The sequence below is a fragment of the Saimiri boliviensis genome, chromosome 11, assembly GCF_048565385.1.
Source record: "Saimiri boliviensis isolate mSaiBol1 chromosome 11, mSaiBol1.pri, whole genome shotgun sequence".
In the NCBI taxonomy this organism is placed as follows: Eukaryota; Metazoa; Chordata; class Mammalia; order Primates; family Cebidae; genus Saimiri; species Saimiri boliviensis.
Window position 1 is genome coordinate 86,125,683 of NC_133459.1, and position 23,010 is coordinate 86,148,692.

Below are 23,010 nucleotides of genomic sequence, written 5' to 3' on the forward strand. Positions count from 1 at the left end.
GAATAGATTCCATCACTTTCTAAAAGGAGGGTCTGCCCTAAAGAGGTTAGAAAAAACACTTACATGGTCTAAGTTCCTCAATTTGCAGACAAAGAAATGAAAGACCAAGATGAAAACAGAAAATAATATATGTCTCACTACCCCCTTCAGGACATCTAAGAACCATCCCCATAATAGCCAGCATGCTTTTACACAAAACTGATTAAAATGCCTCCCAAAAAAATGAAGCCCAGATAGACTGATGTTTTGACTAGACCAAGATTTTGACCAAATACAATGAAGTTTCTTCAGAAATGGTAATATTTGGAAGAAGACTTCCCTGGACTTCACTGAGAAGAGCTTCACAGAATGAACCTCCTAAGTGAGAACTTTCCCTGCAAAGACTTACTTATCAGAATAAATATAAAGTCAAGAAATGAGCAAATATTAGCCAATCCCAAGGAGAGATTATCTAGTGTTCCCAGGGTAGTGTTGGAACCTCAATTTGATTTCTTCAAAGTTTGTATCATGTTTAATTTATATTGTCCCACTACCTAGTTGTTATCACCAACCTTGGGAATTACTCTAATATCTGATTTCTCTTCTGATTTTGGCATATGATAACAGAATTTTACAGGAGTTCCCTCTGGTAAAATGTAAACAAATACACAGGATAAACAGGTATAGGTTAGTAAATTCAGAAGGCTGAAGTCAAGTCTGTGTCCAGTCAATTCCCATAGAAATTATAATATAGCTTTGACTATAACAGAGTAAAATGAGTATGGATTGTGGGAATCAAACTAATCAATTTGCTTCTGTAAAACAGGATTAATTACATCTCCCTTATAGAGTTGATGTGTTCATGTAAAATATCTAATATACCTAATGTAGAGGCTTGAAAATAATATTAAATATAACATTAAAATGTGATTCACCTCTTACTATCTTCTAAAGTTTGTGTTCTTTCTCCTAGATCAAGTAACTTTTTATAACTTTTCTATTCCTCTTTCTCACCTGAGCACCACTAATAAAGATGAGCATTAAAAAAAAAAAAAATTCAAATCATGGCAGATGAAGAGAGCTATAGAAAAGAGCCAAATCTAAAAAAAGAGGAAGAAGGAGGGGAAGGAAGAAAGGCCGGAAGGGAGAGAGGGAAGCAAGAAAGCAAGGGAAGGATGAAAGAAAAAATAGGAAGGAAGAAAGAGAGAAAGGAGAATTTTGGCATCTAGTCTCAGTTCTGGGTTGAGGTTTTAACTGAGACTAGATGCCATGTATTCATTAATTCATTAAATGTTCTGTGCACACCAAATCAACATGAAGCCAGAATTATGTTAGACTGAGTGTGGGGTGGGGTGTCTGATGGATATTTTACAGGACATCATTTCAGCCTCTGGGAGTTTATTTTATTGTGGAACATAAAACTGCTTGGTAAAAATGTAAGGATATATAGATTTTATTTAATGAATGATATAAATATTAAATGCTATAATTATTCATAAAAAGAGAAGAGAGAGAACAACTGGGGAAGGCAGACATTGAACTAAGACAGGAATGACTAGAAAATTTCAATCTAGGGGTTATAAACTTTGGTGCAACTGGAGAAAGCAAATATTGAACAGAGATGTCAGTCTCTGAAGCACAGTTAAGAAGAGGTTCTAAGGCATGTGTGCTAAAATCCTAGGGTTGAGGCTTGCTCATGGGGCATTAAAGAAACTAATCTCTACCAGATGGTGTTTTGGAGTCCTAAGGAATAAGATAGTTAAAGGACTTGAATGTCATGACTATGTGATGTAGCCCTTGGACATTTTCAAGCTTAATAAGCACATTCAGTGACATAAGGAAGAAATAATAGCAGAAACAAAATTCTTCAGAAGTTCCATAAGAATCTAAAGAAAAATGAAATAAAGAACAACCAAAATAATGGCCCATATTTAGGTTTTCTTCTACTTTCTCATGTATGGCCATTTTTCAATAATTTGCAAAAATGCTTCAGAATTTTAAATAAACCTCACACTACATATGTCAACAAGGGATTAGCCTATGTCTCAGTTTGGTGGTCCCAAACTTGCTATATAAGTACTACTCAGAATTCAACTGATAAAGACACATCACATGATCATATTTGTGTTATCTTTTTATTTCTCTATCTTTTTAAAATGAAAGGGCCTGGCTGGGTACAGTGGCTCATGTCTGTAATCCCAGCACTTTGGGAAGCTGAGGTGGATGGATCACAAGGTCAGGAGTTCGAGACTAGCCTGACCAACATGGTGAAACCCCGTGTCTAATACAAATACAAAACTTAGCTGGGCATGGTAGCACGTGCCTATAATCCCAGCTACTCAGGAGGCTGAGGAAGGAGAATCGCTTGAACCCAGGAGGCAGAGGTTGCAGTGAACTGAGATCACACTACCACACTCCAGCCTGAGCGACAGAACAAGACTCCATCTCAAAATAAATAAATAGTGAGAGACCTAAAATTGTTTGCCAAAGTACATGATTTTTTTTTTTCTAATTTTACATTGCTCCTCTTGCCAAAAAAAGAAACTTTTCTCACTATACTCTCCATAGTTCTTAGGAAATGACCATACTTTCTTGGTGACTCTTTTTCCTGAATTTCCTATATTAACGACTCTCTAGGCCACAGCCATGACTCAGTCAGGGCTCAGAATGCAGTCTTTTGCCTAGAATACTTTCAAGGGATCATTTAAACTTTAACAGTTAAGACTTAACATGAATGATTCCCAGGTTTGCAGAGGAAAAGAGACAAAACATCATTTTTCTCTCAGCCTCAAGCTTGGTGTTGGCTGCTAAGGGAAACTGGCCCTAGTCAGTTTCCCTTGGGACTCTATGTAAACAACTTGAAGCCAAGGGAAATCAACTATCCTAGCTAGTAAGATCAAGGGTTATGTCCTTGCTCTGGGAATGCTAGCCTGCTCTGGCTATAATCTTACATAGATGAGGTGATAGATCCAGTATTATTATGTGAATGCCTGCTTCTTCCTTGAGGGTGGGAAAAAATTGGGGAGGAGGAACAAAAGAATAAAAGTAAAGAAAATAAAAGCAAAGCAGGAGTGAATAAGCAGAAACAAAGTTAAATATGAAGAAAAAAGAACAAATGAGGACACAGGTAAACATGAAATGAGAACTGAATTCTAAAAGAAATGAAAAGAATGGTTGAAATTGAAATAGTGATGCTCCTGGCAGTGTTAAGCACTATTACTTTTTTTCTCCTACTTAAACCACCATTGGCACCTTTGCAAAAGTTGCTATCTTTTTCCAAAGTTGAATGTAATTTATCTTAAAGTCACCTTACTGGTTAATACATCTTTACAATAAACACTCTGCAAAGTGTAAAGAACTAAAGAAATAAATTGAAGTGGCTTTTAGTAGTGGCTGGGGGTACCAGATTGACAGCTTTGGAAACTGATGACTTCTTTTTCTCTCAATAATAGATACAGCCTGATAAACAGAGGGGTAAGATTCTCCCAACTGCTTCTCCAATAGGCCTTCACCCTGACAAAGTAATGGCTGTAAGGAAGAAAGAACAAGTCACCTTTTCCAGCCAGTTCTCTGCAGACAATGCTCAGGAACTATCATTTAGCACCAAGGTGATAGGATTATTTTCCTTACCACCAGCAAAACAGAGACGACTCACTTATTTCACTTGGAACAGTGAACAGTCAAATCAGATAGTGATAACTTTTAACTACCCTGAACTCTGCTGGATTCAAAGCACCGAACTTAAAGTGAAAGCTAACCTGAGTTTCTCATTTCAATTTCCCACATCCATCTAGTACTCTAACAGTCCCCAGCTCTAAATCAGGTAATGCAGTATAGTGTAGCTATTTTATCTGGTTCTCCCAAAGTTATCTGAAATGAGTACTCCGCCATCCATGAAATCAAATGAATCTCAGGGACATTTCTATTTATGTGGTGTGAGGGGGATCTTTCAAAAGAGAAAGGAAAAGCATAAAAAAGGATGGAACATTTCCAAGAGAACAAGTAATATGTATTTTCCTTTCCAAAAGAAAAGTAGCAAGTACGTATGAAAAATTGAGGTGCATAAGTCAAAGTGGAGTCTTAACATTATTTATGTGCCAAACTTAAGAACCACTAAAGTCATCTTCATCACATAACCCTAAAATGAGCATAGACCAGTATAACATGACTATCAGATTACCTTCAGTAGATGTTACAAAACATATGCTTTGTTTATCTTATACTTTTCCTAAACGATCATGCACAGCTTTCTTTTGTTCCAGGAGTCACTCAAGCATTTAAGAGTTCCATTAAGTTGAAACCTCTTGTATCTGGTTATTTTCATGGAGTTGTAAATCTGCTGTCACCAAGTTGGTAGTTTTCTTATGTTAACAGTAAGGATGAAACAAATAATGCCAGTTAGAAAAGAGCTTCTCCATCTTCAGTCTCTTCCATTAACTCTCATTAACAGTTTGCATTTTTTTAAGACAGGGTCTCACTCTGTTGCCCAGGCTGGAGTGCAATGGTGCCATTACAACTCAAGCCTGGAACTTTGGGCTCAAGCGTTTCTCCCACATCAGCCTCCCTAATAGCTAAGATTGCAGGCACGCACCATCACGCCTGGCTAATTTGTTTGTTTGTTTGCTTTTTGTAAAGATGAGGGTCTCGCTATGTTGCCAGGCTAGTCTCAAACTCCTGGCCTCAAGCAATCCTCCCAGCTTCCCAAAACAGTGGGTTTATAGGTGTGAGCTACTACATCTGACTGCATTTACTTTTAAAACAATTTAAAACACTCATAGTGTTTTCAAGGTAGAAAGCACTCACACATCAGCCTGCAGTTCTCACTTACTGTTCCCTCAACTATTTTAATTCTTCTTCCTGGCTCTCTTCTCTCCTTTATCTCAGAGCAAATCTCCAAACTTCTGGGTTTCATGGGCCTTCAACTGGTTTTCCCACACATTTCAAACCTTGTCTTATCTTTGCTCAACTGTTCATTCATTCATTCCTTTATTCATGCACTTACTTAACAGACATTTACCCAACATTTCCTGAGTCTTCACTTGTCCTACCACATGGAATCAAATCCAATAATAAATATTATGCAGTGGAAAAAGCAGTAGAAGTCCTGAACTCTAGTGCCATTGCTATCATTCATCAATTTGGGCCTTTTGCAGGTCACTTTTTTCCTGCATATACCTCTAATAATAGGATTTTGCTTATGTCATGTTTAAGATCCCTTATAGCTCTGATCATTCTAAAATTTTCTCATCACCCCAGTAGTTCAGTGCAAACATATTCATGCATCTGTGTTAATAACTTTGAGGTACCCATCCAAAATATTTACATTTTCAATGACTGAATTATAAGGGCTCTCCAAAGGGAAGTTAGAAAATCCTAACTGATATTTTTGCCATGTTAGCGGGCCTATGGAGGTGTATTTGAGAAGAGCAAATTTCATTTAGATTAGTCTTGCCTACTAATGTATTTGCTGTCTATAATTCATCTCCTTTCATTCTCCCCTTTACCCACTTCAACTAGGCTGTGACTTCCACATGTCCAATGAAACTGCTTCCATTGAGGTCACCAAGTGACTTGAAAGAGTTAAACCCAGTAGTCAATTGTTATTCCTCATCATATTTGTCCTGTCTTCAACATTTGACATATTCGATCACCTCCTCCTTAATATAGTTTCTCCATTTACCATCTGTGATTCACCCACTCCTCTACCTACTTCACTGGAAACTCCTCAATTTCCTTTGCTAGTTCTTCCTGTTCACTCCTTCTCTTCACTTAGTGTTGGTGTGTCTCAAGCACTGAGTTTTTGGTCCTCTTCTCTAGCTGAACGCAATTCCTTGTTAATCTTATCCAACTTCATGGCTTTAAACTCCAGCTGTATGTCAAATACTCTCAAATTTATATCTCTAGCCAAGACACTTCCCTAAACTCAAGACTTGTACATCCAGATCACTAATAGACCCCTAAAAAAAGGATTCATGACATTCTTGCCCAAACCTAATCCAACTAGTTCTGGTGACAGAAGCTCCAGGTTTTCAGATATTTTACCAAAAAAAAAAAAAATATCTGGGGACATTCTTGGCCCCTTTATTTCTGTCATATCCTACATCTAATCTATTAGGACATTGGCTGTAGGTTAAAAATATATCAGAATTTAATCACTCTCAAGTCTAATGTCACCATCCTGCTATACATCATTACTGTCTCTCCCGTGGAGCTGCAACAGCTTTCTAAGAGGTCTCTCTGTTTCTTCCACATTTGCTCCCTTAGAATTTGTAATCAACACAGAGTCAGACTGGTCTTTTTAAGACACTAAGTCAAATCCTCCAATGGACCACTGAAGTCTTCACAATAGCCCATGAGGCCTTACATCATCTGGCCCTCCATATGCTTCTGATTTCATCTGTAACTCTCCACTTTGCTCCCTCCACTCCAGTAACACAGGCCTCCTTACCTCAAATATGAGAGGCATATCTTTGGTGCTATCTCTCCTGCTGCCGGCAGATACTTGCATGACTAACTCCCTCACCTTCTTCAAGTTTTTGGTCAGTTCTCATCTTTTCAATGAATCCTATCCTGACCATCCTATTTAATTCTGCAAACTTCCCCCCAAGCATTCCTCATCCCTGTGACCCTGATTAACCCTTTTTTCCTAAAGCGGTTATCACCGTCCAATGTTCTACACAACTTACCTGTCATATTTATTGCTTATTTTCTTTCTCCTCATGCTAGAATGTAAGCCACAGGAGGGTGGGAATCTTCTTTGTTTATTTGTTTGTTTGTTCATTGATATATTCCAAGTACCCGGGAACTGTTTCAGGCATCTTGTAAGTGCTTAATATTTCTTAAATGGATTAATAAATCAGTAAGTGAATGGATGAACAGGGGAGCATGGTCCTGTGGCTGTCGGATTATCACCAGCAACATGAGAAGCTACGTATGAAATACGTAAAGACTCACTTTAATTATCCAGTCAATGCCTAATCCTGCTGCTGCTCTTTGATCCTTCCTGATGGAGAGATGGTCTTTGGAGTTCATGTCTCTCCATTGTGAAAATCTTTGACCTTACACCCATCAGAATCTCAGAACAAAACATAACCTTGGGCTGGAAAGATATAAAGAGCTCTAGACCCATCCTGGGTGGTTTACAATAAAGCCTGTAAAATAACTACCTCACATTTCTGCTATCAGACATGTAAAAAGAAGAGGAATATCTAACAGTTATTGAGCTCTATGTGCCAGACATTATCCTAAGATTTCACAATTATAAATTCATTTATTCCTTGCAACAACCCCTAACTCCTGACCTCACAGCTCTCTCCTCATTATTGGGTGAGTTCCCTCTGGACAACACTCAGAAAGTAACAAAAAAGTGCAATGGCTCAGAAAGGACGACATGAAACTAAGGAAGTAAACCATACCCTTTAACATTTCTAAAGAAAAATGTTATCTCTGTCAAACACAGCTGCCATGTCTCCAGGAAGCCATGTTGAGGAAATATTTATGTTGACACCTTGAAGGTCAAATATTCAAGGGTAATTAGATCTCTCCAAGGTGAATTATGGAGCTGGTCTAGTTAGAAGTAAATATAGAATTTTTGTTGTTCAGCCATAAATTGGTTGTAGCCCGCCAAATGCACTTAAGCACATTTATTACAAGTATTTTTGCTCATAATGAATTATTTTACACATTTCCTATTACTAGTCTTTTATAAAAATGATTAGCATAATAAACAATTTTACTAACTTGACCACACTAATCTCAGTATCATTTCCAAGAGCTTTTTATTATCCTACTTTCCCATCTCCATAAACCCAAGAAAGAAATCTTATTTTAACTAACATTCTTGAAGTCACCCTCTACTTGCAGCTAATCATGTTCATCTTCTGAAAGTTGAAGACCTTCATTTCCCCAGTTAGTTTCATCAGTTCACCCAGATACATTTATTAAATGTCTGTTGAATTGCAGGCATAGTCCTAACCCACAGTCTCTCAATCAGAGAACTTAGTGTCTAATACTACAGGAGAAACCAATACAGTGAAAAAAGTTTGATATACAAACCTGGATGTCCATAAAAAAAAGGACAAGATACACAAGTTATTTATGTTCATGAAATGGACTACTATACAGCAATTAAAATGAATTTAAATGAATAACTTAGATTTTAATGTATCAATATTACTCTTTTATAAAAATTGAGTAAAAAGCAAGTTTTTAAAATACAAATGCAGTAATTACACTGTTCTCTTACATAATGGCATTTTGTATCACAAATATGAGAATACATAATAAAAAATAAAAAACAGACTTGAATGTTAAGCACCAAATTCAAATTAGTTGTTGCCATGGGAGAGGCAGGAGGCAAGTGGAATTGGAATATGTATAAAGTGGACTTCAATTGATCAATAGGGAACCAATTCTTTATGTAAAGAAAAATACTTATAGCCAATATTTTTGAAATGGTAAATTGTGTCATTTGGGGGTCATAGTTTACATAGTGCTTCCCTATACTTTAACTTTTTTCCCAAATGTCTTACAAATGTATAAATGAGAGAAAGAGACAGAGAGGTCACACTCAAAATACTACTCACAATGGAATGAAATGCCAAAGGTTATAGGGATTGGGCTAGTTAGGTCAGCAGGTGCAACATAAGCAGCACAGTAGGAAGGGCTGAGAAGGTAACACTGGGGAGAGACTAGAAGCTGGGAGCATTCCTGGAAGCCTCCCTAAGGATGCTAGACTTAAGCCAAGCATGAAGGATGACTAAAAGCTGCACAGACTGAGATAAGCAAGGAAGGTATTCCAAGAAAGAGAAACAGCCAATACAGGAAAGAATACGGAGCATTTTGCAGAGATGGAGCCTCAGGACACAGTTGAGAGTTTGTATTTTAATTTGCTATTTACTAGCTTGGTAACTATGGAAGGGTCACCTGATCTCTCTGAATTTGTTTCTCCAACTTGAACATGGGATAATAATATCTTCTTGACTGCATTATTGCACAGGCTAGAGAAAAATGTAAACAAAGATACCTAACAAAGAATAACATAGTAATTGCTCAGAAATTAAGATAATGATTAAGGATTATTAACTGGGACTAAGACTCAGGTCTCCTGATTTCCTGAGTTAATGATCTTTTCATAACACCACACTGCTGATTTTTAAATTAGCATTATTCCAATTTCATGTGGCCAAATTTTCACAATAATACACAAAGGGACCTCAGTGGAGTACTGGGCAATTCACTAGATCCGATACGAAAAATATTTCTCTCTTCTCACCTGTTCAACAGCTCCAGACTCTTTTACTCGAGACTGTTGATTGTTCTCTGAGGCCTGACATATCTGATTATTTCATATTTCCTATATGTGACCTTGAAACCATCAAAGCTGAAAATTTTGGCAAATAGGCTTTCTACATATTGAGCCAGCTGCTGGCTGAAATTGGGAATACCAGATTTGTCTCGCCCAGGAAGTTAAAACAGGATTGTTACATGTTGAATTAACTGGCTTTCATTTGCTTACAGAAAACATAAGTATACACAACTTTGGTTACATTGCTGTTATTAATCAAGCATTCGCAGAGTTCTGCAATAGATTCTAACATACTTTTCAAATTTGTTATGAAAATAAGTTTAAATAGCTTTAAAACACAAAGGGGGGGAAAAAACTTCTGAGCCTTAAAATGCCATGTTGCCTAAATAGTATATACTACTCTGAAAGTCCTTATGACTCTTTGGTGAGATCCAATTATCAGTAAAGGAAGGCTACGTCCACATGATTCCCAAACATGACACTTCCTCCAAAGCAGACGGATGATCCCTTGCCACTCTACTGAGCCGGCTGCAGCATGTTCTAAGCCCAAATTTGGGCAATTAAGTTATTTTTCTCAATGAGGCTTTAGTAACCATTGTCACTATCCCAGAAAGTGGTCCTTTCTTGGAGATAAATTGCAATGGAAAACTATGCTTCTCTCTCAGCATGTATTTCCAAATTTCATTGCTCTGCATGGAGGAGGAGAAGCATATGTTGCTTCTCAACATCACTCACTTTAAATAACTGAGAAAGATGGGGTTGTTTCAGCCACAGGAGCAATTGACATGTACCATCCAGAAATCTTCTGTCTGACAGCCTCACCTAAATATGCCACAAATTTGCATTGATAACACTTTGTTTTTGTGCTCCATACCACTGCCACTACTACCACTACCACTGCCACCAACCCTTCAAAATGATTTTAGGGCTCTTCCCCCATCTTCCTTCTCTCTTCCAATACCTTTTCCTTCTTCCAAAGAATAAAGAAACAATTCTGTGATTTTTATCAAGGTTAATTAATAATATTTATTAAAAGTACAAATTGTATCACATTGTTTTTGGTTTGTAGTAGGATTGTCAAAGAAGGGATTTGAAATGAACTAAGTCAACATCTCAGCCCTTCAGGAAAAACATGGACAAAACTACAGCCAGGGTTGGTTCTAGTTGCTGACATTTAGATCTACAGTCTAGGCAAGGGATCCAGATAGGAGACAGCCCAGGAATCAACAATTCTCTTAACATAGCGTCCTTCCAGAGCACACTAGGGGGCAAAAAGGGATGGCAAATTGCCTTCCTCTAACTGCTCTAAAGAGAGATATAACCCATCCCTGAGATTATTGGTCTAGTTTCTTCTATGATTATACAACCTCCCAACAATTACAGGTAAGAAATAAATGAAGATAGGAAAAGCCTCAATTTTCTTTTCATTTTCTACTTTTTAAAAATTCTAAAATTAAAGGAATTTTTTAAGAGAAGCAGAGACCAACAGGCACAGTACATCTAATGGTGCTCTGAAGGTAACATTTTGGTGTTCATCCCCAAAGACAGGCTGGTGGAGAAATCTATGGGACTTCGATTAGCCATCACAGTTTTTCATTTTATTTTTTGATTAACTTTTTCATGCATAGCTGAAAAACACTAAACAGAATGAAAGACAAGTGACTGTAATTAGACTAGATTGCCCAAGGCCAATGAAAAGGAGAGGCAAATCCTGTAATTCAGCTCCTAAGTAACATCCTTCACATGATAGAGTTGCATCATACATTTTTAAATCAGGCTTTTAAAGTTCTGCATGCATACATTGAAATGAAAAAGTGTTTCTGTTGGGAAAATATAATTTGCATCTAGATTTTCTTTGTCTCTTAAATACACCTTTCCCCCAAATTTTAAAACATATAGTACATACAGATATGTTGAGGCAGGAAGGAAAGGAAAAATATGACAAGATGAAAATAGATAATAAAAGTTAAATCTGTGAATATATAGTGTTCAAAAACACTATTCATGAGTACACAGATTAAAACATAAAATGGACTTTAAAACATAAAAAGTCATATTCTCTGGGTTGACAAAAAACTAAGTGTTATATGTTTATTATGTGGAAGACTAAGTGTTTCTGTATATTATGAGAGTTATATGCCCATATTAAAAAACAACTGATTTAAAACAAAATATGCTTTAATTTTGCAAAAGTTTTCATGTTATCTTTATGATCAAGATGACAAAATGTAGACTACATGGTAGAATAACTGAACAAATGTACCCAAAACAGCGATAGCAGATCAGTGTCATCCTGGAGTAAGGCTTATCATGGATGACACAGCTCTCCACCTTTATACCATCAGCATTTTTCATCAATAAACTATATAAAAGAATAAGCTTAGCTAATCAGTAACAAGTGCACAAAGGGAGAGGAATATCTAAGATGGCAAAATGACTGTATTAAGATTGCTGAAGGACACAAGAGGCTAGAAGTATAAAACAAAACTAACAAAATACAATTTAGTGAGGATCAAAGTATAGGTCTACATTGGGATCAGACGCACAGGCACAAAATTAGAAAATGATAGATAACCAGAGCTAGGGTCCTTATGAAGAAAAAAAAAAAAAGTCCCCAACATAAAATTAGAGAATACTTATGCTTTGAATCAGCTCGACTCCCTTATCTCCCTCTGTTTTCTCATCTGAAAACTGGCCATAACAGTATCCGCCTCTCAGGGTTGCCAGGCAGTTTAAACGAAATAACCTGAGACATTCTTACAGCAGTCCACATGCACAGAGGTATTCTGAGCCCACACATTATGTCAGCATCCAGCCAAGCATTATAATGCCTCCACTGTGCTCAGTGCTGCTCAAACCAATGGAATAATACTAAAATCAGGTCTAGGGGCTTCATTTTTAGAATAAAAGAGAAAAGTCAGAAAACATTTACTGAGCATCCACTTGTCTAACATCAGGCTCTGGGTATACTCAGGTGAAGCCATGAAGCCATGAAGCCATGGTCTCTGCTCTCAGAGTTCACAATCCAGAATCAAATGATGGGATACTTCATCTAGAAAAAGGTGGCCAGTGTGTTGATGGCTCAGTAAGCAAAGTCCATGCGAAATAGTTGTCTGAATCATCCTTACTTCACATGCTGCATCTAACCTAATATTTCCTGTTTGACACTACTCAGTAAACACATTCTGAATGAATGAGTGATTTCAGTTTCACCTGGAAATGAGAAAAGTTAGAAGAAATGAGAAAATTTTTTTTTAATATTTTGAAATCCTAACTTAAGATAGAATATAAGTATATTTGAAGCTCTAGAAAGCAGAACTGAGGCAAAAGAATCAGAGGATAGGCAAATGGATCCTGCTCTTTTATGTTTGCTACTATGTTACGGACACTGATTATATCATAAAACTAATGTTTATTTATGGTTCTCAATGGCCATATCACTCTTGCTTTGCCTCCAGGCCTACTAACTTGAATCAAGGTAAAAAGAACAATCCTGAGTTTTCTCTCCAGAGTTGCATGTAGAAGCAAAACCAAAGATTTAACACAAAAAGAAAGTAAAACTGTGAAAAGTCCATTTTCAAAATTAACAAATAGAGAAAGCCTACACACCCCATACCCCAGGGCTCCATTGCATCTTCAAGTAAAACCAGGATCTAACTTTTGGCTAAAAAGTTTCCATCCCAGGTCACTTCAGCCGCACAACTTTTCAATTCTATTATTTAAGGAATGGTTTGAAATATTCCCCAATTCAGGTTAACACCTCCCATAGCACATTTCTGCAGAACATAAGTACACTGCTAAACAGCCAACCCTGCCGCAAACACAGGTAGCATAGCTGGGCCAACAGGAGAGGTTGTTTGGCAACTTCCTCCAGGCTATTAGAGTTGAGACTGCAAGAAGCTAAAATGAGAAGTGCCTCGCATATTTACAGTAAACTAAACAGAATAGCAAAGAGCGTGGCTCAGGTCCCAGTACCAAATACAAAGCAGGAGTAGTGATGTGTCCACCCCCTGGATGTTCCAGCCCCTCAGCAGGTCACACATTGAAATGCTTTCTGAAGTCCATGGCTACAACTTGAACCCATGACCCTCTGAACGAATGCCAGTATCCAGACCAGCATGTCACAAACAGCTACTTCAATCCATGTCCCCAGCCTACATTTAATTAAGTGAACATGATGAAAAATAAATGAGGTTGTACTTAAGCCATCAAAGACCTCCTAACCTTACCTCTCCCGGGGACTTTTGGCTAGTTGGCTCTACTCTCTTGCTGCCTCCATTTACCACAAGTTGTTATATTACAATTAGGATCAAATCTGTTCAGGCTATAATCCACAATCCATTTTCCATTTAACTTCTAAACATTAAGAGAAATGGAAACCTCATCAGTAAACATTGTGACAGTTATCTTTTTAACTGTCATTTATATAAACCTAGGCACATCCCACACTAAATCACACTCAGATGAATCAGTTGTTCAAATATAAACATATTTAGCAGAATTCTGTCATTTCCTCACACGTATATCCATTTGTGAATGACTCACTTCATACATCTTCATAAACCTGAGAAACTATCTTTTGAGTTATTCACAGATTCAGGTGATGATGCTGGCGGAGTCAAAAGCTGACAGTGTATGCAGGGGCAGCACTGGGAAAAAAGTAGCCAAAGTCATAGCTCTGGGATCATTTTAATCTGTCTTTGGGTACAAGAAATGTCACAGAGGTTCACCTGAAATGAAATTATCCCTTTCTCTTAGCTTGTTTTGTACCACCTAATCCTCTAACTCGTTATTAAACATTATCTTTCCCATCTGCTCTAGTGAATGTTCAACACCTTGTGGGCCAACTCCGGGCTGATTGTTTTTTATGGGCAGCATGAGCTCAGTTTTATGCACATACTTAGGATTATCTCAAGGACAAAGAGGATGAACAATCCATTAACTATAATAAGCAACTGCACATCTCAAGGTAGCTATGGCATATATTTGATTTCAAAAGAAAAGACTGAATTAAAATATGTCTGTCCAGAAATGTCTAACCTCCAACACGCAGAAACAGCATTTTCTGTTCTCTATGCTCTGGTAAGCGGTACTACTAGAAATCACATCTCAGTCCCCTTCAATCAGACTTTCCAGCCCTTAAATCTTATTTTAAGATCTGACACTAGAGCAAGAAAAAGATCCTTTTGAAACTACTCTTTCTGATTATCTCTGGGCAAAGCATGCAGAACATGTGTGGACACACACACTTTCTTTTTTTAAAAAAAAAAAAAAAAAAGAAAATGCATTGTTATTGCTCTGTGTAGAAAACTTAAATTTTTTACTTTAGAATCACATGTGTCTATTAATTAAATTTGTAAAATATTCATCATGGAATTCTAGCCAAATACACAGTGTTATCTGAGAAAGCCAATCTCTATTGCTAGCCTGTGTTAACTACAGACATTAGAACTACATTACTATTATTTATTTCAACATTTAAATTCAATCTAAAGTAATCTACTAGGACCTCATTACCATACTTCCCAATTTTAATGTGAACATTATTGAAAAAGTCTTTGCTTACTTGATTTTCATAAGAATTTCCTTATAAATACTCATGTCTTTGCATCTGTTTTATCGATGAGCTCAGTTTGTTCTTTTGGCTAACCTTTCAAACAAAGATACCTTGCTTTTGCTGTTACTATAAAGCTTTATGATCCTGTAATAATAACAGTTATGATATCTTATCATACTGTATACATTAATGACCAGACATATCTGATCACATGTCTTCACAGCTTACTGATCTCATTGATGAGCAATGTCAGGCTTCCTCCTTGCAACTTGTATCTCAAGATAATTAAAAGCTAGCTTTTTCAGCAGTTTGAACTTTGTTTTGCAGTGAATTGGTAATATCGCATACTGTGCAAGGAGAGAATGTACCAGTCACCTGCTCAGCTTTATGCCACAGAAAGTGTAAAAAACAGGTACAGGAGTTAACGTACTCAGAGTGACAGCTTTCGAGCTCTTGCATATGCTTCTTTATTCACTACTTTTCCTAAGGAAAGAATGCTAAAATGTAGAGCTGAGTGTCATCTTCTCATTTCAGTTCAGGCCCTTACTTAACAGGTCAAAGCCAAAGTAAAACCAAAGTGAAGAACTAGACAGAGCATTCAACTGGGCACAAGCTATCTAGAAGAATGCACAAGCCAGCAGTGGTGGCCTCTGGGGACAGAAGAGGAGGAATAGAAGTGAGAAGGAGAACTATTTTTCAATGGGTTCTCTTTTGTTCCATTTGAACATTTTACTTGATGCCCATGTTGCTTTAATAACAACAGTAACAACTTAGAGATAACTAAATTGTGTTTGCCCCCTCCCAGTGCTGTGACAACTCACATCCATCCCAAAGGTCAGCCCTGGTGAAATAGTGCAGTAGCAAAGGTTGTGTTCCAGAGTCCCAGACTCTCACTCTTTGCTCCTGCTGCTTCATGGGGATCCCTCTTCTCCCCTCTCCTCTCAACCTCAGCCAGTGTCCTCAGATTTCACCCTGTCCAAGCAAGTTTCCAAGAAACCATCTGATCTACTGAATATTAATGAATAACAACAGTATTGCTTTTATACATACACATCAGAAAACAATGTCAGATTGAAACAGTCTGTTCAAAACCTCATTGTGAGGACACTGAAAACAAATCTGCCTGTATTCAACAATCGGTTGGAGAAGATCACTATATGTGTTTTCTGTTCAGGGGAAGAGGAGTATCTAGGCAGGGAAGCAAACGAGGGCTGAGATCATGGACACAAAGGTTAGCAAGTTTATGGGATCCTGTGCTAGAGACCAGCCCACTGGTCAGGCCCACTTGGCAAAGTCGGGCCTGATCCTACACATCTCTGGGTGAAATGCTGAGAGAACAATATACTGGCCCCTAGTCCCTTCTGATGTTCCTGGTGTCTATTCGAACTCTAAGCACAATGATAAACATAAAACACTGAAACTGGATTATCTTCAAGGAAGTGGTACAGCCATTTCTTCAAGCAGGATGCTGAACTAGTGAAAGTGTGCTCTGCAAGGTTCTTCAAATGCTTTCCATGAGGTTGCTCTAAGCTTAGACTGATTTTATCCTTTTCTGCCTTCTCAATGCCCCATTTTTGATACTGCTGTGGAACCAAATTTTCTTCTTCTATTCACATATACATGCATTAGAACACAGTAAGACAAAAGATTGCCTGCTTTGAGAATTAAATTTTTCACCTTTAGGTGGTTAGTAAGGCCAAACTCATTAATCTTCTCCTATTTGCTGTATTCTGCAGTATAATTACATGGTACCAGCCAGTGAAACTGCTGGTGAAAGGCCTGTATTATGACTCTAGGGCTATTCTGCATGCCCATGTCATTCCACAAAAAATGATGGCATCAGAATACTGGTCCCCATTACTAAACAATTCTAGTAATCATCTACTTTAAGACATCTGCTTTTGCGTCCATCTGGGAAATTATTACATTAAGATTACCACTGAACTATATACTTAAAAATAGTTTAGATCATACATTTCATATTATGTATTTTTACCACCATAAAATATTTTTAAAGATTAAGCATCACTGATTTTCCCCTAAATTAGAGACGTTTATTGTTTTTGCTGGATTCAGAGTAATAAATATCTGCTTTATGAAATCTAACACCAAAAAATAGTACAAAGCTATAAATAAGAGGCCTTTTCATAATCTTCCCTGACCAGGATATTCACTCTTAACAGTTTTGTATATGCTTTTGGAGCTATCTGATCTACACAAACCTTAATGAGAACATAGAGCATCAGAATACTTTTGTTTCAAGTGACAAAATCTAACTCAAACGAGTTTGAACATAAAAGATCTCACATAACTAACTCCAGGGATACATCTAGCTAACTTCAGGCATAGGTTGATCCAGACTCAAATGTTATCACCAGTACTTGGTTTCTATCCATCTCTCACCTTGGCCATTCTCGGACTCCACCTGGTAGCCTCCAGCAGCTCCAGGCTCACAGCCCTTTGAGTTAAATTCCAGCCACAAAGGCAGAAAATCTCTTCCTGCTAATTCTTACACAAGTCGTATGATTTGTATAGACCAAACATGGTTCAAATCAATCAATATGACCAGGAAAATGAAATACTCTGATTCACCAGGTTTGAGTCTCACAGCACCCATAGAGCCAGCTATCAAGTCAACTCCTTCCTAAAAAACTGACTTACAGGGGATGTCGCCAGAAAATTAGGGACTATTAACAGAAGGGTGAATGAACGCTGATAAGCAAAAACAACAAATGTCCCCATTATATTTTCTTCTTTCATCTTTGGCAGCAGGGCCAGCTACATAATTTGTGGGGCCCAGTGCAAAAGGAAAATATGGGACTTCTTGTTCAAAAAGCAGTTTAAAAAAAAGATGCTAAATCTATTAAAATATAAATCTTTTCATTTTTCTGCAGTCTCTTCTTCAACTTTTCATGGTATTTTTTGCTATGTAATATAAAGAAAAAATCTAAATTTGACTTATTAGCATGAATTTTACCATTCATCATTACGTTGTTCAATATCCATTTTAAATTCAAATATAAAGCTTTTAATTCATATGTGGAATCACTACAATTACATTCATATTTTATAGTTCATACATCACATGTATTTCATTCTTAGTAGAACTCAACTGTTTTAATTTCACTTTCTGGTATGTGCATCTTCTACAACACTTCCTACCTTCAGCTTACTGATGAGTAAAGTAAGATTTAAAGAAAAAGTAATTATATGTTGTCTTTCTTTCCCTTTACTTCTTTGCCATCGTTCTCAGCATAAGTACTTGCCAAATACATAGATGTACAACAAGTGTGAAAGAATATGATAGGGTTTCTTGGACATTCTTGTTTCTTAGAATGTCGTTGTCTTCTTTCTTATTCAAAGCAAGTTCTGGCTCGAGTGAACAGAGTGGCCTCTTGGAGCTGTCAGGGACCCCATTTGCTGAATAATAGATGGAACTCCCTTACCTTTTATTCACTTTAACCTCCCACGCATTGTGGGTCCATGGGAATTCTGTGCCCACGTACATCTAAAATGCTATGTGCAAATGGGGTGGCAAAGAATGGCAGACATGCATATTGCATGTGTCTTCTCTGCTCATGCACATGGTCCATTGTCCCATTAGACTACACTTACAAAACATGACTTCAAAGATAAAATTCTTAAGATAGTGACAACCAACCATTAAGCCAAGCAGGGGTGAGCACAGGGTTCTTTGCAACTCTGCACAGATAACACACCCATGAATCCGGCCCTGGGTCTCAATAAACTAAATCAAACTATTTAAATAACCAAAGGTGACTGAAAAGTTCTGCAAAAAGATGAAGATATGGTTAAGGAAACCCACTGCTCAGAAAGAAAGGGCATTCTACAGAGAGCAGTGGCAACAGTCATTAAGAAAAAAAAAGAAAAAACAGAAACCATTTCAAATGTCTTCCCTACAATTTATTACCACTCAATTCAACCTATCACATATGTAAAACTCATTCATTTTTAATGGTTTTATAGTATTCCATTGTCTGATTGTACCAGTCCCATATTAACATTTAAGTTCTTTCCAATTTTCAGTAGGACTTTCATGACTATTCTTGAACACTTACTTGATTATTTTCTTAAGATAAATTTCTAAGAGTAGAATTGCTGAGTCAAACAAGATGCATGTTTTAAATTTTTATACTCATTGCCAGTCTGCCTTTTAAAATGGTATACTAGTTCACTACTACGATAGTAGTGTATGAGAAAGCCTATTTCTTCATACTCAGCACTGGATATTACCATTCTTTTCCATCTTTGCCAATCTGTATGATGAAAAATGATATATCTGCACATTTCTTGAACTATGGATGAGGATGAGCATTCTTTTTATAGTTATTGTTCAACTTCATTTTTAACATTTCTGAACATTCAAACTCTACTGAACTCCCCTGTCCCATTCTCTATGATAGATCAAAGAAAAAAAGGGAATTGAAGCAATATTATTATTTCCTAACAAAATGAGTGCTAACAATAACAGCCAACATTTACTAAGTGCTTACTATATACCAAGCACTTTGTACACATTTCTTTTTAAATTCTCACTATCTCATTTAAACAAAAAAAAAATCTTTAGGACAATTATTATCTCCATCTTACAGAAGAAAAAAACAGCAATTTGGAAAGCTTAACTAACATATGTAGCAGAGTAAGGACTCAGTGGAAACATAGATCTACCTGAAGCCAAAGTCTGCTATACAACTACGTTTCTAAATTCAATATGCTGTTTTTAATTTTCATATTTATATGGCAACCAGTCCTGTATCTGGTTGAATTAGAGCATAAAATAATCCTTAGCCACAGAATGACATTGTCTAATACCTAGCAAACCCTGAGGATATTAACCAAAAGGAAGAATGTTACCCAAACTCTATCTGTCTGGCCAGGAGCTGAAAGCAACTAGGAAAGCTGAGTATGCATCACTCATCTTGAAGCCTCATAAAAGAAGGGAAATGGTATTTGCAAGTCCAATTTCTGAATGTTTGAGGAAGCCTTGCAGGAACACTGCAGTGAGGAGTTAAAATGAGGGCCCTGAGAGGGGATGTGGATAATATAGTGTGTGGGGTTCTCCACTGCAGGGTATGTAAATACTTCACACACTAATTCAATTACATTTTCAAATTATGCAGGAAGACTGATTTAAGCAACAGTTCACACCGATGCCCCATCGCCCATGTATGCATGCAGGAGAACAGAGTTAAGAGACCTGGGTCGACCTTAACTCTGTATTTCTTGACTTTTATGGGCATAAGTTGGAACTTTAATGTTTTATTAATGTCAAGTTTTTGGAGTTGGTATTCAAAATGTTTCAAGCAAAGATATGACAGATCTCAAATACCTGGAACCTGTTCACATTGGCAGGTAGTAAAAAATAAGTCCATTATCTTAGACAAATTACTGACCAAAGAACTCAGTGGGATTATTTTGCTTAAATTTTATGTAAAGGATTATGACCCCTAAAAAAAGTAAAACATTTAACTTGCAATTATTTACACATTGGCATGGATAGTGTGTATACTTATGAACTTTTGAAAGTCCATGTTCCAATGTATAACTAAATACATTCTTAAATTGATGATCTTCAACAAATGGAAAATAAGGAACTATAAATAAGATTTGCTCAAAGCACAAAGGAAATGAGCTAATCCTTGCAACTGCCTCAGAAAGTCAAGAAATTACAGTGTCTTCCTTTTTATTCATATCATGTATTGATTTATGTAAGAAGTCCTTTCCAAAACCTTAAGGCACTGATTGTATTTATTATTTTCTAGGAGAAAATTCAAAGATGAGCCAAAGTTGCAATTTTCAGTAATAAAAACTTTTATGTCACACTGGTTCTCTTCTATTTCAAAAGGTTTATCCTCTGGAAAATAGTGAGATTTATGCAATAATTTTCTGAGGGGAGAGGGTGGAGTTACATTGAGAGTTTATTTTAGCTTTTTTGCATCTGAATAAATAAATGTATTTGCTGACATGTATTTTCCTTAAAAATATTATTCAGTGGCAGATTCCCCTTTTGAAAGGCTAAGGATCGATGTGCTATAAAAATTTTAATCAGATTGTGGGGAGAGAGATCCAAGATGGCCAATTAGCAGCAGCTCAGGATTGCAGCTCCCAGTGAAGGCGCAGGGAGTGAGTGGACGCCAGACTTCCAGACGAATTTTTGTTGCCCAAGGACCAGCAGATTACCAGCGGAGGAGCCCCACGGGTCGCCAGCATGACACTTTTGGCCGACGCGGCTATTTTGCCAGCGTCCCGGTGTGGTGGTTCTCAGTGCGGAGTATGCAGGACTGGGTGCCCTTTGCGCTGGCATTTGGAACTCCAGGAAGGCAGAGTCACCCATTCAGCTGATTGAAAAGGGGACTGAAGTGGGGAGCCAGACCAGGAGATTCCTGGGCAGAAAAGCACCAGGAATCTCAGCGTGGCTATTTCAGCCAGCTTGGTGGCTGCACGGGAAATTGCATAGAACCCAGCACACTTCTGGCGGGTGACTGGGGCACCTGGGAGAGAATCGACCATTCAATTAGGAAAAGAAAAAAAGGGGGCTCAGAGGCAGGGAGCCAGGTGATCGGGCTCAGCTGGTCCCATCCCCACAAAAAAACACAGCAATTGGAAATGCTGACAGTTGAGAGTTTCACAGCAAGCACAGCTAAACCCGGGAAGGGCCAGCTCTATTGGGGAGGGGCGTCCACCTAAGGAAAACAAAGAAACAGAAATAACATCATCACCAACAAGCTGGACATCCACTCAGAGACTTGATCTGAAAAGTCAGCAATTACAAAGATGACAGGTGGATAAATCCACAAAGATGGGAAGAGACCAGCACAAAAAGGCTAAAAACACCCAAAATCAGAATGCCTCTCCTCCTTCAGGGGATTGCCACTCCTTATCAGCAAGGGAACAAGAACTGATGGAGAATGAGTGTGATGAATTGTCAGAATCAGGCTTCAAAAGGTGGATAATAAGAAACTTCTGTGAGCTAAAAGAACATGTTCTAACCCAATGCAAAGAAACTAAGAACCTTGAAAAAAGTTTGATGAAATGCTAACAAGAATAGATAATTTAGAGAGGAATATAAGTGAATTAATGGAGCTGAAAAACACAATACGAGAACTTCACAAAGTATGCACAAGTTTCAACAGTCAAATTGACCAAGCAGAAGAAAGGATATCAGAGGTCAAAGACCAACTCAATGAAATAAAACAAGAAGACAAGATTAGAGAAAAAAGGGTAAAAAGGAATGAGCAAAGTCTCCAAGAAATATGGGTCTATGTGAAAAGACCTAATCTACATTTGATAGGTGTACCTGAATGTGATGAAGAGAATGAAACCAAGCTGGAAAATATTCTTCAGCATATTATTCCGGAAAACTCCCAACCTAGCAAGGCAGGACAATATTCAACTCCAGGCAATACAGAGAACACCACGAAGATATTCCTCAAGAAGAGCAACCCCAAGGCACATAATCGTCAGATTCACCAGGGTTGAAATGAAAGAGAAAATGCTAAGGACAGCCAGAGAGAAAGGTCCAGTTACCCACAAAGGGAAGCGTATCAGACTTACAGCATATCTCTCGGCAGAAACCTTACAAACCAGGAGAGAGTGGGGGCCAATATTTAACATCCTTAAAGAAAAGAACTTTCAACCCAGAATTACATATCTAGCCAAATTAAGCTTCATAAGTGAAGGAAAAATAAAATCGTTTGTGAACAAGCAAGTACTCAGAGATTTCGTCACAACCAGGCCTGCTTTACAAGAGATTCTGAAAGAAGCACTTACACATAGAAAGGAACAACCAGCATCAGCCATTCCAAAAATATACCAAAAGGTAAAGAGCATCAACATAATAAAGAATCTACATCAACTAACGGGCAAAACAGCCAGCTAGCATTAAAATGGCAGTATTAAACTCACATATGTTAATATTAATCTTAAATTTAAATTGACTAAATGCCCCAATCAAAAGACACAGACAGGCAAATTGGATAAAAAGCCAAAACCCATCAGTATGCTGCATCCAGACCCATCTCACATGCAAGGATACACAAAGACTCAAAACAAAGGGATGGAGGAAGATTTACCAACCAAATGGAGAGCAAAAAATAAATAAATAAAAGGCAGGAGTTACAATTCTCACCTCTGATAAAATAGACTT